Raw genomic sequence first — 15,800 nt, 5'->3', positions numbered from 1 at the left:
CGTGTCATTTCACCTTGGTTACATGCAGAAGAGTCTACTGAGAGGCTAAAAGTAAAAACGGATGAAAAAGGTGGGATGCTGGCAGACAATAGATAAATAACACTCGTTTACTTCTCCTTATGTAATAATTTGTGGTCTCCTTCGTTGAGTCTCAACATTTCTGTTTCTTGGTTCAAAGTAATGCTTTGTATACCACAACTATGTGTGAACTCCCCATGTCTATTTTAATGATAGGGTTTTATATTAGTTTCCCCAAATGATTTACAGAGAAGTACAAGGGTATGATTTTAGCTTATAAATGGCTTTTTTGGGGAGAGGGGAACTATATGCTGGCTGTCATTGATTTATTGGGAGTTACTCTCAATTTATGAACATTAAGCAAAGTTTTTTTTGTTTTTTTTTTGTTTGTTTGTTTTTTTATTGGGGAACAGTGTGTCTTTCCAGGACCCATCCGCTCCAAGTCAAGTAGTTGTTTCAATCTAGTTGTGGAGGGTGTGGCTCCGTGGCCCATGTGGGGATCGAACCGGTAACCTTGGTGTTATGAGCCTGCGCTCTAACAGCTGAGCTAACCAGCCACCCCTAGGCAGTTTTATCTTTAGCCAAGATATGTGGTTAATGTAGAGATAGACCCCAAAAGTGAACCATGTGCCCATTTTGCTTCCTCTAGGTGGCCATGCCTGGAGAAAACTCGAATCGGCCTGTGAGGGCAGAGACAGATGTCACCAGGTGGCTGCTGCACAAATTTCAGGTACGGTTCTAATGTACATGAACAGGCTGTATGACACTAGTTCCCAGGCTCAATTATGTAGGTGACAGAGGTCCTTGACTTCAGCGGTAGTAACCCCTAAGCTATTTTTATGTTACGAAAACCACAGAAAATTCACATTTCTCAACGATGAATCTACACAAGTAACTAAAGTGTCATTCATCATTATTGTTTCATTGGGCTGAACTTATAAAATATAAAAATAATGACGACTCCTTAGTAAGCAAATGTGACCAAACCGTCATTTCTAAGCCTCTAAACACTGTACCTCAGGTACCATTTCCAGCACAGTGTGCTTGTCACGTGGAGCTTGTTGGCTCGCCATGAACTGGTAAGAAAGTCTGATTGGCAGTGACAATTTTGTTTGATAAGATGATGAGAATGAATAAATGATTACCATACTAGTACAGTGTGTCCACATGATAGACTAAAATGGATATGGTCCTGGAAATCTGACACTAATGTCAGCCCAGACACGAATTAGTTTTGCGAGCCTGGGAATACTACTTACCTGAATGAGTCTCAGCTACTACTGCTAAGGTGAATAATTAGTAACTAATAATAAGATTCAGCACTTTTGAGCACTGACAACGTGTCAGCCATCATAGTAAGGTGAAGTTGGGATGATTCTTATCCCCACTTTACAGATGAGGAAAAGGAGGTTTAGAAAGGTCACTTGCCCTAAGCCACATGGATAATAAATGGAGAACCAGGACTTGAACCCTGACTCACAATAGTGTCATGCAAAAATGAGGCAAAATGAGATCTGCCTTTAAAAGTAGCTGGTAAGGATTCAATATCATGACATGTTCCTGACACATAGTGGGTCTTCAGTAAATACTACTTCCCCTTTGCCTCACTGTAATTTCTTAAAACAAGGACTCCATAGAGGGAGGTCTAATAATTAAAAAAAGAAATAGTTCTTGGTGGTGAGACTATTTGAGATCAATGGGCGAATTCAAATTCAGGAAATGAAGGAAACTTTTAGGATATCTTAGAGTATTGATTTACTTTATGGGGCCCCATACCTGATGATCTTTGCAGCAGTCATGAGACAGGCACTATTGCCAACATCATTCCTGTTGAGAATTGTGAGGGCATGTCTACTTTTTTCAAGTTCACCCAGTAAGTGCTGGGGACAGAGGCAGCCTCTGATTCCAGGCAGTCCGAGTCGAGTTCCAGTTCTAACCACTACACCAAACTGCCTCATCATGGCTCTTCCACATTGCTCTTAACCAACGTTTTTGCTTTCGTGACTGATTGTCATAATCATCCAAGAAGATGCTACCCCACTCATGGAGGCAGCATCCCATAGAAAGTTAACACCGCAAGTTCATGACAGGCTATGCAAACATTTCTACTGCCCTTCCCATTGTGTGTTACCCTCCTGCCATGGCCTGATTTCGAATTCCCGTTCATGAAAGCCAGTTTGGAGCCAAGGAGGGTCAAATGCACGAAATCCTGGAAATCGTGCGAGAATTCCCTTTTCATCCAGATTGATGGCAGTTAAAATCCTTGATAATGAATTGCTCATCAGTTCTGCAGGCGATGAGAGCGATTGCCTCTGCAGGTAGCATTCATTTTGTGCAATTGCCAATTGTCAACTCCCTTCAGAATGACTGGAAGAGTAGAAGGGGTTTGGATATGGGCTAATATTAGAAACTTGCCAATGAGAAGTTATGTGTTTCCCCTGATGAAGGCCTCTTAGAAAACGAGCCGTGGTTAGAGGTGATCAGCTTTCTGAGTTTCTTACCTTACATAGTTTATTGCACTGTATTCACCCCCAAAAGACCTGCTGGGTTTTAAAAATCTCTCCTGTATTTTATCTTGCCTCTTCACAACCCCCACCAGTTATTATGCTGATACACATTCGTTCCTGACCTAAGTTTTAAATTCTTGGTAATGTTTAATGCTGATGATGAGACTGGAAGTGTAAACTCTCCCTGCTACACACACACCGGAAAAAGAATTTGGCAGCATGCGCGCAAAGCCTTAAAATGTTTATATACTTTGTCATTGTTCCTCTTCTGGAACTCTCTGCTATGGGAAGCAGAGAGGTAGAGAAAGGTTTAAACAGGAAAATATTAGAAAACACTTCAAGGCTCAATAATAGGAGAATAGTTAAGTAAATTATAGTTCATTAACTGATGGCGTATTATGCAGCCATTAAAAGTCATGTTTTTGAAGAGCAGTTAATGACACATGGAAAATGCTCATTATAGAATGTCAAGTGGAAAAAATAAACACAATCAAAGTTGAATAATAGTAGGTGTAATGTAATTTATTAAGCATTCATTCTATAAAAATAAGGTAGGTATTTTTATCCTCACGTTAAAAGGGAATAAAGGCTTAGAGAAGTTGAGGGGGGAGAGGGAGAGAGAGGGAGAGAGAGGAGGGGGAGGGGAGGGAAGGGAAGGGAAGGGAATGGAATGAATTTAAAAATGTGAGAGGGAAAGACAATTTATTTGTGGTTACCCTGGAGGAGTCTGAACTAAAAGCAGGTTTTTTTTTTTCTTTATGCGTGGTGATAATTTCCACCATAAGCATATGTTATATTTGTAGTCAGGAAAGAATAAATATAATAGCTTTGGAAAAGAACGTTTTCTTGAGCCCTGCTAAGTGAAGGAGGAACCACACCTCATTTTGAGCCTTCAAACACACAAACCCATGCACAATCTTGCCAGGCTGCCCTGGCCCCTGGTTAGGGGTGATTCAGACACGGGAATACCCCCAGCCTGGTACAGGGCTGGCAGTCTCCCTGTGGTGGTCTCCGCTCACGAGAAATGGTCCCCTGTATCAGAAGGAACAGCTGGTAAACTCACCCACCCTCAGGTTCTTGGCACTGATCACAGTGTTTTTCAAAAGCCTGGTCCTGGAGCCCCTGACATAGGAATGTCCTGGGCTCCTCGTTAGACACATAGCTTCCTGGGTCTTTATGACCTCCTGAATGCAATGGACCAGACCACAGCCATAGTATGCTCCATTAAGACAAGCTCGCATCATCACACTGATCTCACCACGGGAGCCGCTTGACATCCTGAATCTAATAAAACGTCCCAAATTATTAAAACCAGTTCAGACTCTCTACCTTCTCTAGGTTTCTCTCAAGACCTTCAGAAAACAGGCCTACGGGCTCAGAAATCAAAATGTGTTTAATGAGGAGGTACTGTAGACTGGGGAACGCACCACATCTTCGTGGTGGGTGGTGGTATTATTATGACAGTTATTGTCATCATTATTGTTTATTTCCCCTCAGCCATACGCACGAAAATGCTTGGTAGCTGTTCCTGCTTCTCTTCGCTAAAAGCGTTCATATTTGCCCCAGGTTGGGTTGAGTGATGTCATTAGCCCAAGACAGCCACTCATTGTGATCTGATAAAAGCTTGTTTTCTCCAGGCCAGCTTGCTTTCTTCATCACCCCAGGCTTCCACGGAGGTGATCGATAAGGATATAAAGCACCCAGAAGGACAGCATTCCCAGGAGAGCGGACTGGGGACAGAGCCACAAAAAGCTTCTCAGTGCTGCTCTTATGCCCTTATGCCAGGCCCACTTCACTTTAATGATTGTTTTTGGTTTTTTTTTTTCATTCTGCATGGCAAGACCCAGTTTATCTTTTCTGTGATTTCAGAACAAGGTGCTCCTCTCCTGTGCTTGGGTTTCTTTGTATCCCACATAACCATACTGGAGTTTGTTAGCAGTCTCTTGGCAGTGGCACAAATCAAAAAGCAGAAAGAGAAAAAAGGAGAAACTTAAGGACTGCTCAGACTCCATCTAGCAGCCTTTCCCTAACTCCTAGCACATAGGGCACAGACCAGGAAGCCTTGGGAATCAGATCCGAACACCTTGATTTCGATCTTGGTTCTGCCAGTTTCCATCAACATGAACTTGAGCAATGTATCAAAATGTTCTGTGACTCAGTTTCTTTATCTGTAAGATAAGAGCAATAATACCTTGTGTAGAGTTGATGTGGGAACTAGAGGTGATTATGTCAAGATCCTGGCACACAGTAGGTACAGAATACATTATAATTATGTGGAGAAATGCCCACTGTGAATCCCCTGAGAGCTGGTAACCCCTATGTCATGAAGAGTGAGTTTCATCATGTCACAACTAAAGTCCCTCTATTTCTCAGCCGTTCTGTGATCCCTGGTTATTTTCTCCCCTTAGGCAAAGATCTCCTGTGATGGCGATGATTTCCATAATCATGTCACCTTAATTGCTGCTGTCACTGTAAGTATTGAAATTAATTTTGATTCCTTTTTGTTTCTGCTCAAGTGCTTCGAATGTGACTAATGGGATTATTTTTGGATTTGGCTTGGAGCAGTGTTCTCAGCAGCTTGAACAGCAATGCTGGCCCGACTTTTCCATAGGAGGCCACTTTCTGCCCAGGGACTGCCAGAGATCTCAGGGAAGGGAATCAGGTGGTTATGGTCCTTTACGTGGTCACCAAATGTCACATAAGTGGCGTGTGCTTTCAGATCGTCGCTTCTCTCTGGTACATCTCAGTGAAGTCTTACCCACCATCTGGGCACTGTAAGGAAGAAAAGAAAATGCATTGAATGCCTGGGTACTTTGTTGCTATATAGGAATTATGTGACTCTTCGTACAAACTCTGGGAGTGAGGGGGTGGCTACGCGACTTACGCTAGACCCTCCAAAGCACCTTTCCTGGAATTTAGTCTGTGATGAAACAGAGGATCAGCCCTGTTGCAGCTTCCAGAAGAGACCAGTGTGACCTTCTAAATCTCTCAGAGCCTAGTTTTTCAACTTTCTTGGTGATTCTTGGAGCTGCCCTACATTCTTCCAGCAAGTTCGCTTTTTTCTTAGTTAGAGTCAGTTTCTGTGCTCTGTGACCAAAGAACCTAACTGACACATCCTCCTATGCACCTTACAGTTTTTAGGATAGCAGTAGTTACATTCTCATTTCCTCCCTCCCTCCCTCTCTCCCCCTCCCTCTCTCTCTCTCTCTCTCTCTCTCTCTCTCTCTCTCTCTCTCTCTCTCTCTCTCTCTCTCTCTCTCTCTCCCCCTCCCTCTCCCTCCCTCTCTCCCCCTCCCCCTCCCTCTCCCTCCATCTACATCTCCCTGTAGATGTATTTATTTACGCATTCCTCTCCTTAACTGCTTTCTCCAATTGGATCTTCAATACTGCCGTTTTCCTTTATATACCACTATTAGAGTCTGTATGATATCCAGGCCTACAGAAACTCATATTGAGTTAATCTCCTCGCTTGCTATGCTATGTTGTCCTGTTTCTGGGGCATGTTTATAAGGAACGTGGAATTGGGCTGGACAGTGGCGTTAATTACCAGCATCCTTTTTGTCCCGGCCCAAGTTCATAGCCAATTGAGGGTTAGACACACAGGGAGTTAGGTCAGGGCATCAAACTGTCAACTTGGTTAATGCTTGGTTAGTAATGTGGAGGATGTGGCTTAGGACAGTGTCAAAATTCATGACAGGTACCATACCAAGACCAGAACGGGGAGGGTGTGTGGGAGGAGCTTGCACACACTGTGTCATTGACAAAGTCCTCTGTGGTTACAGGAGAGCTCCATGGTTACAATAGCCCCGCCCCTTCACTTCCTCTTCCCCTCTAGAAACAACTGTCCTTTTTTTTCTCCCCATTAAGTACTTTCTTAAGGTGGATTTCTGGAAGAGTTACAGGGTCAAGGAGATTGATTATTTTTAAGACTTTCGAAACTTAATTCCAACTTATTTACTGCAAAGTTTGTTCCAGTTTCCCTTGCCACTAGTAGTGTATGCAGATGACCATGTCACTGACTCTACATCAGCATTGAGTAGTGTCGCCTTAAGACTTTTCTTCTCTTTATTTGATAGGGCAAAAGGCAGCTTATTTTTTCATTTTTGTTTCTCCGAATAGTAACAAAACTGATGATTTTTTTCCATCAGTCTTTCATTTGAGCTTCTTTTGCTTGGAATTATTCGTTCATATCCTTTGGCCTTTTTTCTGTGGAATTTTAATATTATGGGTTTATATGCTAAGTATACCAAAGTTACCTGATATATTTAAAATTTGTTTTTACTTTTGTTTATAGTTTAAATAAGTTATGCATAGTTGAATTTCTTGAGTGATTTTTCCATTGCTTACAAATTTCTTCCTTTTCAGATGTAAAACAAATATTTACACATTTTTATGATTTTATTCATATATTTGCATTCAACATTTTAATATGGTTAGAATTTATTCTGGTATGTGTTGTTAGGTTAAGGCCTCTTTTCCTTTATGACAAATAGATAATTATTCCAGCACCATTAATATTTTACAGCTATTTTGTATAGTATCTTACTGGAATTTTAATATTTAGCAGGACAAGATGACTTTCACTTTACCCCTATCCCATTTCCTGCAAGATTTCTTGGTCAGTCTCATCCATTTATATTTTAAAGTGAACTTTAGAATAATTTTATTAAGTTCTAAAACAATCTCTTTTAGAATTCTGATTTTCATTGAATTAAATGCCTTAATTAATTTTAGAAGAAGTAATATTTTAATAATATTGTTTTCCTATTCAGGAAAACGGTATAATGACCTCTTCAAATCTTCATATGTATTCCCTAGTCAAGATTGTGTGCGTGTGTGTGTGTGTGCGCACGTGTGTGCATACATGTGTACCATATCTTCTTTATCCATCAGCCTATCGATGGACACTTAGGTAGGTTGCTTCCATATGTTGGCTATTGTAAATAATTCTGCAGTGAACATGGGGGTGCATATATCTTTTCGAATTAGTGTTATTAGTTTCCTTGGATCCTTGAAATTTTAAAATTTTATCAGATTATTTCTAGGTGATGTCATTCAGTGTATCTATTAGAGGTATGAATTCAGGTCATCCATAAGTCTGGAAGGTGTTTTGCTATTTTATTTCTCTAATTATTGCTTTTGTTCTATTTTTGTGGCCAAGAGACATTTATCAGGATGCTGATAGACTGCCATAACAAATAGCCCAAATATTCATCAAGACTTAGATGCATCCATACTGTAAATATGTAGCAATAATATGCTCATTAAGAAGAATGAATCAAAACTATGTTGAGTACAGGATAAGTAAGTCATAGAAAAATACAGTGAGTATGATTCCATGTCTTCAAGATCAGAAAACATAGCGTGTATATAGATGTCAACTTTTGTTCGATTTTTTAGAATTGGTGTTTAGAAACATCAGTTAGTAGTATGCTGAATCTCTGTGTTTGTTCCTACACATCTATCATCACATCTCGTACTATTTTATGTTTGGTCTGTTACACTGCATTCTGGGAAAGGTTTGTTTGTGTTACACATCATTAGTTTCTTAATAGTCTGTATTGCATTCAAAGTATGATTAACTTTGCCATTATTTGTATTTCCTTGCATAGTTTTTATATCTTATCAACATTTTCTTCTCTGCCCTTCTTTCACCAAATTTTCTGTTATAACACTATTATATTTTTTTCCTGAATGGCCTTTACTGATCAAATATTTTATTGCAATCACTAAACTTTTAATTAATAAGTCCTTTTCAGATTCTAAAAGTAACATCTATTTATGGCAGAACATTTAAGAAATACAGAAAACTATACCAAATATAAAAATGACCATTCTCCCATTAGTAACAACAACAAAAAAGTGATTTTCTTTTAGTCAAAGTTTGTATTTCTTTGGTTATATATTTTTTTCTTAACTTCTATTGTGAAATAATTATAGGCTCAAAAGAAATTGCAAAAATAGCCCAGCGAGTCCCTTTAGCCCTTTATCCTGCTTTCTCTTGTGGTGCCATCTCATAGAACATTAGCCTAATATGCAAACCAGGAAGTCGAGATTGGTAAAATGCCATTTTCTAGACACAGACCTCATACAGTTTTCACCATTGTTTACATGCATGTGTGTGTGTGTGTGTGTGTGTGTGTGTCTATATGCAGTTTTAGTCCATGTGTAGATTCAGGGAACCACTTCTACAATCACAATACAAAACCGTTCCATCGCCACACAGGAGCTCCCCCAGGCTACTCCCTTGTACTCGCATTCTCCCATCCTTGTACCCTGGCAACCACTAACCTGTTTCCATGTCTACAGTCGTTTCACAAATGTTGCATGAATGGAATCATACAGCTTATAGCCTTTTGGGATTGACTTATTTTGCTACTCATCAGGCCCTTGAGATCCATCCAGGACGTTGCATGTATCTATGCACAGGTGGACCAGAGTCTATAGAGCCATGGGCCCATTGAAGAATGTTTGACTTATGTCCAGACTTTTCCTGTAATGACTAAAGCTGCCATGAACATTCATGCACAGACTGGAATTCTTTGGCATTCACAGTTTTTAAATCCCACTTTAAAAATATAGCATCCTGTGGTAAGCATTTCTCCATGTCATTCTTTAGTCTTTGAGAACATGGTTTTTAATGGCTGCATAATATTCTACCATATGGATGTACCTCAATTTAACCATTTCCCTTTAAGTTCACATTTGCTTGAATTTTATCGCGAGCATACCAGATGCTTTAAATTTTTTTCTTCTCTTTCTCGGTAAATCTTTTAAAGTTCTATGCACTTTCTATGCATTTTGAGTGCAGTGTTCTCTGTTTTTATGACAGGAAGTTGTTTCATAGACCCCACGTTGTTGTTTTTTAGTTTGTTTGTTTTTTTCCCCCACTGTCTCAAAAATAAAGAGAGGCTTAGGCAGGCGTGGTATTTGCTGATAGACACGGTGGGTGGATTTTCCTGTGTCCGTAATTGTTCACCTGGGTCCAGTTGGACCTCCCTCCCTCAGACCTTTTGATGGATGGCTGATGGATGTACTCTGCTGCCTGCCATATTTCTGGAGCCTGGTGGCTACATACTGAATGTGGGTGGAAGAGCAATCTCTGCTCCACCGATGTTGCAGTGAGGATTTATTTATGGGTTATTTAACGTGGTGTGTAGTCTTTGCTTGTCAGAAGCAGTACATTAAACACTGCCTAGTCTACACCATTTCCACTGCTCTTCCTCTCTCCTTGATGCCTCTGACGTTCGTTCTTACATCTTGCATCCCAGGTGGCAATAAGCAACCGTGTTCACTTTTTCTCCTTGCACCGTCCACCCTGTCACAATGACCAGCCGTCACAATCTTCAAGTGACTATATTAGCAAAGGTAGTATTGGTGGGATGGGGGTCAGTGAAAGAGTCGTGATGTCATGAGAATGTACCTCCTACATATCAGAGCCCCATGTGTCCCAGATAGCTGGGGTCGGGGAACATCTGTTACCTTTTTCCTTCCTGATCTTGCTGTTCTGCCTCAGGTGGCCGAGAGTGAATTCTTCATTGAGACTGGCCAGTCTGTGCATCTTGGTCGATTTGAAATTATGTTAATAGAAATAATTTAACAGAAAAGATGTGCTGTAAAAAATCAGGTGCCTCTAGATTTCCACTCTCATTACCCAGAAGTCTGTAATCGCTTTGTGATCTAGGAGAATAATACGGGGGGTACTGCCTTATTCTCCTCCATATGACAATGACTGTCAACTCTGAAACACTTCATTGTTTAAAAAGCATTTGATGTGCATTAGCTCAGCTCATTCACCCAGTTTCTGAGCACCTGTTATATGCCAAGCACTGGGGACACTGCGTGAATGACACATCTCCTTTTTATTCTTAAAGCCCTTCAATGGTTTCACATGACACTCAGAAGAAATTTTCAATTCCACGCCCTCACTGTAGGAGCTGGCCATTTCTGTCTGTCCATCCTCCTTTCCTCTCATTCTAGCCATTGTACATTTCTCTCCAGACACAGAGGTCTCTGGCTGGTTCTCAAATATATGCTCCTCCCCACTTCTGAATATGTTACCTCTTTTGCCCCCAAATTCTCTTTCTTCATCGTCATGTAACTGGGTGGTTTTTGACATTCAAAGTTTAAATGTCACCTCCTAGAAAGGTCAAACCATTCTGCTTTGCATTATCTAATATTGGAAACAAAAGCATTCTGCCCCAACCAAAGCATTGCTTGTGTTATCTGCAATCGGCCAATTGATCCATAATTAGTAAGGGCCCACTGTGAGTCAGCCACTGTTAGGCATGGTGTATCCGGTGATGAATAGCTTAATATGGTCCCTGACTTTCTGGAATCTCCGTTCTTTTGGGGACATGACAGTCTTCAAACAGATCAGGCCTTAGGAGAGCATGGGCAACAGTGGTGAGACAAGATGAGGTCAGCCTCGGGAGAAAGCCGTGATGCTCTCCAATCCCTTGCCGGGAACTCTCATCCCTTTCTCCCCTTTGATTTCTGATGTGCTCATTTATGAGCTCAGATCCTGAAGGAAAAAGGATTAATTTTCAAAGTGACCCAACGGCTCTCCAACAGCACCATTAACTTTACCTACTGAGGAAGCTGGCGCGCCTCCCAGCTCCAAGTCCAGGAGTGATTCACCCTATTTGAGTGAAGACGCAGAGGCCCAAGTGCACTGGCCCCAGTGGCTGCCCACAAAATGTTCCCCCAGAAGCTCTGTTTGACTTTTGCTTTTCCCCTCCTGGTGAGGAAATTGACTGGGGCTCGTTGTCATGGTGACACAGGATGCTGGGAACCTTGCTCTGAGAGAGGAGCGGTTTTCTTTGTTATTCCTTCTTGGTGGTGGAGGAGTGAGATGGGCAGGGCCAAGAGTGGGGTCTGGAATCTAAAACAGGCAGACACCTCGATTCCTGAGGCCACTTGCTCTGGTTTAAAATCTCTCTGTTGTCACAAATAAGCCATTTGAGCCCAGCAGGTTGCTTAACCCTAGTTAGCCTCCATTTGAACAAATTGGGGATAATAAAGAGCTTTGGGTTAGAAGATCTCTGGAAAATAAATGAGTCTGTTGCTTTAAGTGCTTAGGATAGAACCTGGCACATAGCAAGGCAACCTGTGTTGGTAGTCACTGCTTCTGTGACTACTACCATCATCATCATTGTCATCATCAGCAATGCATTCCCAGTAGCATCTTTGAAAAGAGCCATGGCAAAGAACAAAGAGAACCAAACTGAAATCCTAACTCCATCATTTATGAGCAAATCTATTCATGTAGTATCTGTCTCAGCTTCCCTGTCTTAAAACGGAGGCAATAAAATGTATTTTTTTTTCAGGGTTATTTTCAAGTTTCAATGAACTTAAGCGAAGGTATTGGGCACTTAAGTGCTTACTTAATACGTATTAGTTGAACCTGACCCTGAATATAGACATTTTAGCAATGTAGCTTTTTTGGGTTGAGGTTGTCTTTCATTGATAAAACTTGAAAGGGGCTTCATAAAGAAAAAAAATGAAAACAGCAATCCCCCCTCCAGGTAGTGGACACCAGAGACTATATCGTACGGCCTGTTTGAAATAACTGTTAACCCCGTGTTAGCTTCTGACAGTCAGATATTATTATTGCCACGTATAGTGGTGGGCAGGCCAATGGCTGACCCACAGACGTTTCTTCAGCACCTTCTACTTATGGAAGGAACAAAGACACAGAGGCCCCCCCAAAACTTGCATAAATCAGCACACATATGGTACCAGGGAGAAATTGCGTGAGTAATCAGAAGTTCCTGTAGTTCCCAGATGAGGCACTCAGCCTCAGTTCCTTCTGAGCACCTTCAGGTTCTGGCCTCTCTGTGTCTTCCTAGCCTGATTTCCTACCACTCTTCATAAACCCCGAGAGCCCTGGTTACCGTGTCTACACGAAAATAAGATGGGGTCTTATATTAATTTTTGCTCCAACAATCTACATGTCTTCATTTATTCATGTGCAAAAATCTACGTGAATTCAAACAGTCATGTTTGGCTGACGATCTCAACTGAGGCTTATGAAAAATCATGCTAGGGCTTATTTTCCAGTTAAGTCTTATTTTCTGGGAAGCACTGTATGTAAGAGGTTACTCGCAGAAAGAAGCAGCTATTGAACATGAGGAAAAAAAAAAAAGATGTCTTAATATGAAAGCTTCCCAGATGATAGAGACAAATGGAGCATTTATACTGATTCTGAGACCCGAGGTCTGACAGTAGGTCGATAACAATCCACAATTAGATTTTTGAAAGTTGTTCTTAGATACACGTTTCACACTCTTTGACATAAAACTAGAAATAATTCCTTTTTCTACAGTCTGAGAAAGTTTGATGTCCTTAGGCCATGAATATTGAACACAGGGGGAAGATGGGTGTGGTAACAAAAGCCACAGGGGTTTAGGTGGGAAGAGAGGAAAGGGGTGAGCACTGGAGTCCAATTTGTGGGCTAATAAGCCTCCCTCGGGGCCCATCATTCCTGAAACATCAGACGACATGGTTGAAATGGACACTGTAGTTTGTTACTTTGAATGTGAGCCAAGTTCAAGTACTAGCCGTGTTAGAAGTTCTGTTTGTCCTTATTGAGACTGGTAGCTTCAAAAGGTATTCTTCTCTCCCGTCGTAGACCGTCCCCACCGTCCCACACTCCCAAGAGTATCTCCATTTTCCCAACACAAACTGTCCCAGCCACGTGAATATAAAGGAATGGGGAAGGAGGTAGGACCCATTCATACAGAAAAGGAACCAGGAAGATGGGCCAGCAACCCTTTAGCCTGGCATGTAACCCAGGAGCAAACGTCTTCAGGAGAAGGGGTGTGTGAGAGAATGATGTGAGTCCCCTCCAAGGGTCTTGTCTGTGCCTAGCACTCAAGTAATGACTTACATCCTGCTACAAAAGGATTGTTCCAGAAAATCATTCTTCTCATTTTATAAATGGGCACATTCAAAGCCGAAAAAAATGACGTGGAGGAAAAATGAGTTGGCAGTAAGTTTAAAATTATTTCAAAATAAAAATGAAAAAAAAAAAGTTGATATTAACCTGCTACCTGGGTTTTGACTCTTGGTTGCAAGTCATAAAAACCCAATGAGTTTCAGAAAAGTGAAATACTGGGGTGACATGTGGAAGCCAAGAGAGCAATGTCACTGGGCCTCAAGTCTAACTGGAACCATGGACTTGACTTTCAAGATGGCTTCTTCTCTCAATCCTCCTCCTCTCTGAAAGTGGTTAGTCCATTGTCTTTCTCTCTCCCCAGACTGGCTTTCTCCAATTCTTACCAATACCTCTCAGGAATGACAAGTGTATAGTCTCGAAGACAGGTAGGGTTTCTTTCTCAGTTCCAGATCCCTGATCCTCAGGGAAAGAATCTGATTGGATTAGATTCCCATCCATGGACCATCTGGAATCCACTCTGCCTAGGATCGGGATAACCCTCGGGATGGAGTGGAGAGGGGTGACCAAGGACGTCTAGGCAGATGCTCAGCGTGGGGGTGAAGAGGCCACGTGGTATAAGCTCAAGGAGTTAAGTGTTGTTACTGCAGCATAACCTGACTGAATCGCCTACCATTCGTGAGCTTCCTATACTAGCAAAGAGGCAATGACTGTAGGCCTGTGAGGCCTGGGTGTGAGCATGATGGGCACTCAGATTCGGCCGTGGACTGGAACAATATGAAAGGGAGAAAGAGGGCCGTCAGCAGTTAGGCACGTGGAATCTGTGTCTTGTTCTGGTGCTTCATGTAAATATATCACATTCAGCTCTTACCCCTCGTTTTGCTGACATGGAGACTGAGGCTCAGAGAAGTGCGGTGACTTGCTCAAAGTTACAATTGTGTGTGATAAAAACAAATTCTAAAAGCTCTGCAATTTCTCCACCCTTGATCAATAACTCCGAACTCAAGCTTAGCTGTGACTGTTTTTCTTTCCTCCCTGGTATTTTTTCACACTTAGAAGAAGTCCTCAGAATAAAGTTAGGCAGCAAATATCTGGTTGCTTTCCAGTTTCTGCAAAGCCTTTGGTTCTTCTACTCTGGCCCCAGGGGTGGGTGCTTGCCAATATCTCTGAGTCAGTCAAACTATCCCTTCAAAAAATAAAGGCAACCAACTCAGCCCTAAATGATTCATGGGACCCAACATACATATTTATAGGCTGCATCCAAGAGTGAAATCCACTCGAAGCCCTCTTGTTCACACCCCCACCCATCTGCACGCCTGTATCAGGCTCTTGGAAGAACCAAAGACCAGCCATTTATTCACCCACACGTGTCTGTGCTGGGGTCTGAACTCTCAGTGAACCACCACCAACCCGCAGAGCCAAGCTCTAAGTGCCCATCTGTGGAGGCACGATTTCGAAGGGAGAATTCGGCTTTGGCCCCACTGTGCATTCTTCGATCAGGGTTTCTGTGAGTTACATCTCAGGCTTGAGGCGCCAGCCTCTCCCCTTGGCGAGAGAGATGGGGCGCAGGGATGGGCATTGGAGTCAGACAGGTCCAGGTTTGAGGATCTGCTCCTGCTGACTCTGACTTTGGCCATACTCCTAATCTCTTAGAGACTTAACGTCCTCTCTTTACAATGGAGCTGTTAACAACCTGTACCAGGGACTGTTGTCATGAGGAAACTGTGAACAGGGTTTAAGGAAAAACCCACAAGCCTTAGTGAGCACCTCTGGGGAAGTAATCGAAGGCAACTGATACCATTCCAAAGCCTGAAAGGACAAGAGGAAGAGGTGGTTACTGACCCCAGAAAGGCAGAGATACGGAGAAGGCTGCCAGGTAGCAACTGTGCTTCAGCAGGGTGATGCAGCCATCTCACCTGTGGGGACCCAGCAGGGAGGGAGCCAGGAGACCAAACACGGGGACCAGACTCCACTCCTTCCCTCTGACTTCTGCTGGTGCCTCTCCCGGGTGGAATGTTCCTAGCAGCTGGAGTGTGAAAGGACACATACAGTCTACACAGGTTAGCATCCCAGCACCGGAGCAGGATGGACGGGTGGAGGGTGAAACTGGAGGGGCCAATGGAAGACATCCAACTCAAGCACCCAACAGAGGGAGGGATGGACTGGGGGTGTCTCACCACCGTGCTTGGCATGGGATGTGTGTGGAATAGTGGCCCTGATTATTTAATCAGTGTGTAGACTTCCCAATCTGCGTTTTTACGATTCTTCTTTGCTTCATTTTTTACATTCAATTCTATAGAAAATTTGGGCGAAGTTACTAGTTTCCATTCTCAGTGTTATTTGCAGGTCCTCTTCACTCCAGCAATGACCTCTAGCAC

Source organism: Hipposideros armiger, unplaced genomic scaffold (assembly GCF_001890085.2).
Source record: "Hipposideros armiger isolate ML-2016 unplaced genomic scaffold, ASM189008v1 scaffold_149, whole genome shotgun sequence".
NCBI classification, from domain to species: domain Eukaryota; kingdom Metazoa; phylum Chordata; class Mammalia; order Chiroptera; family Hipposideridae; genus Hipposideros; species Hipposideros armiger.
This window is presented reverse-complemented; position numbering follows the sequence as displayed.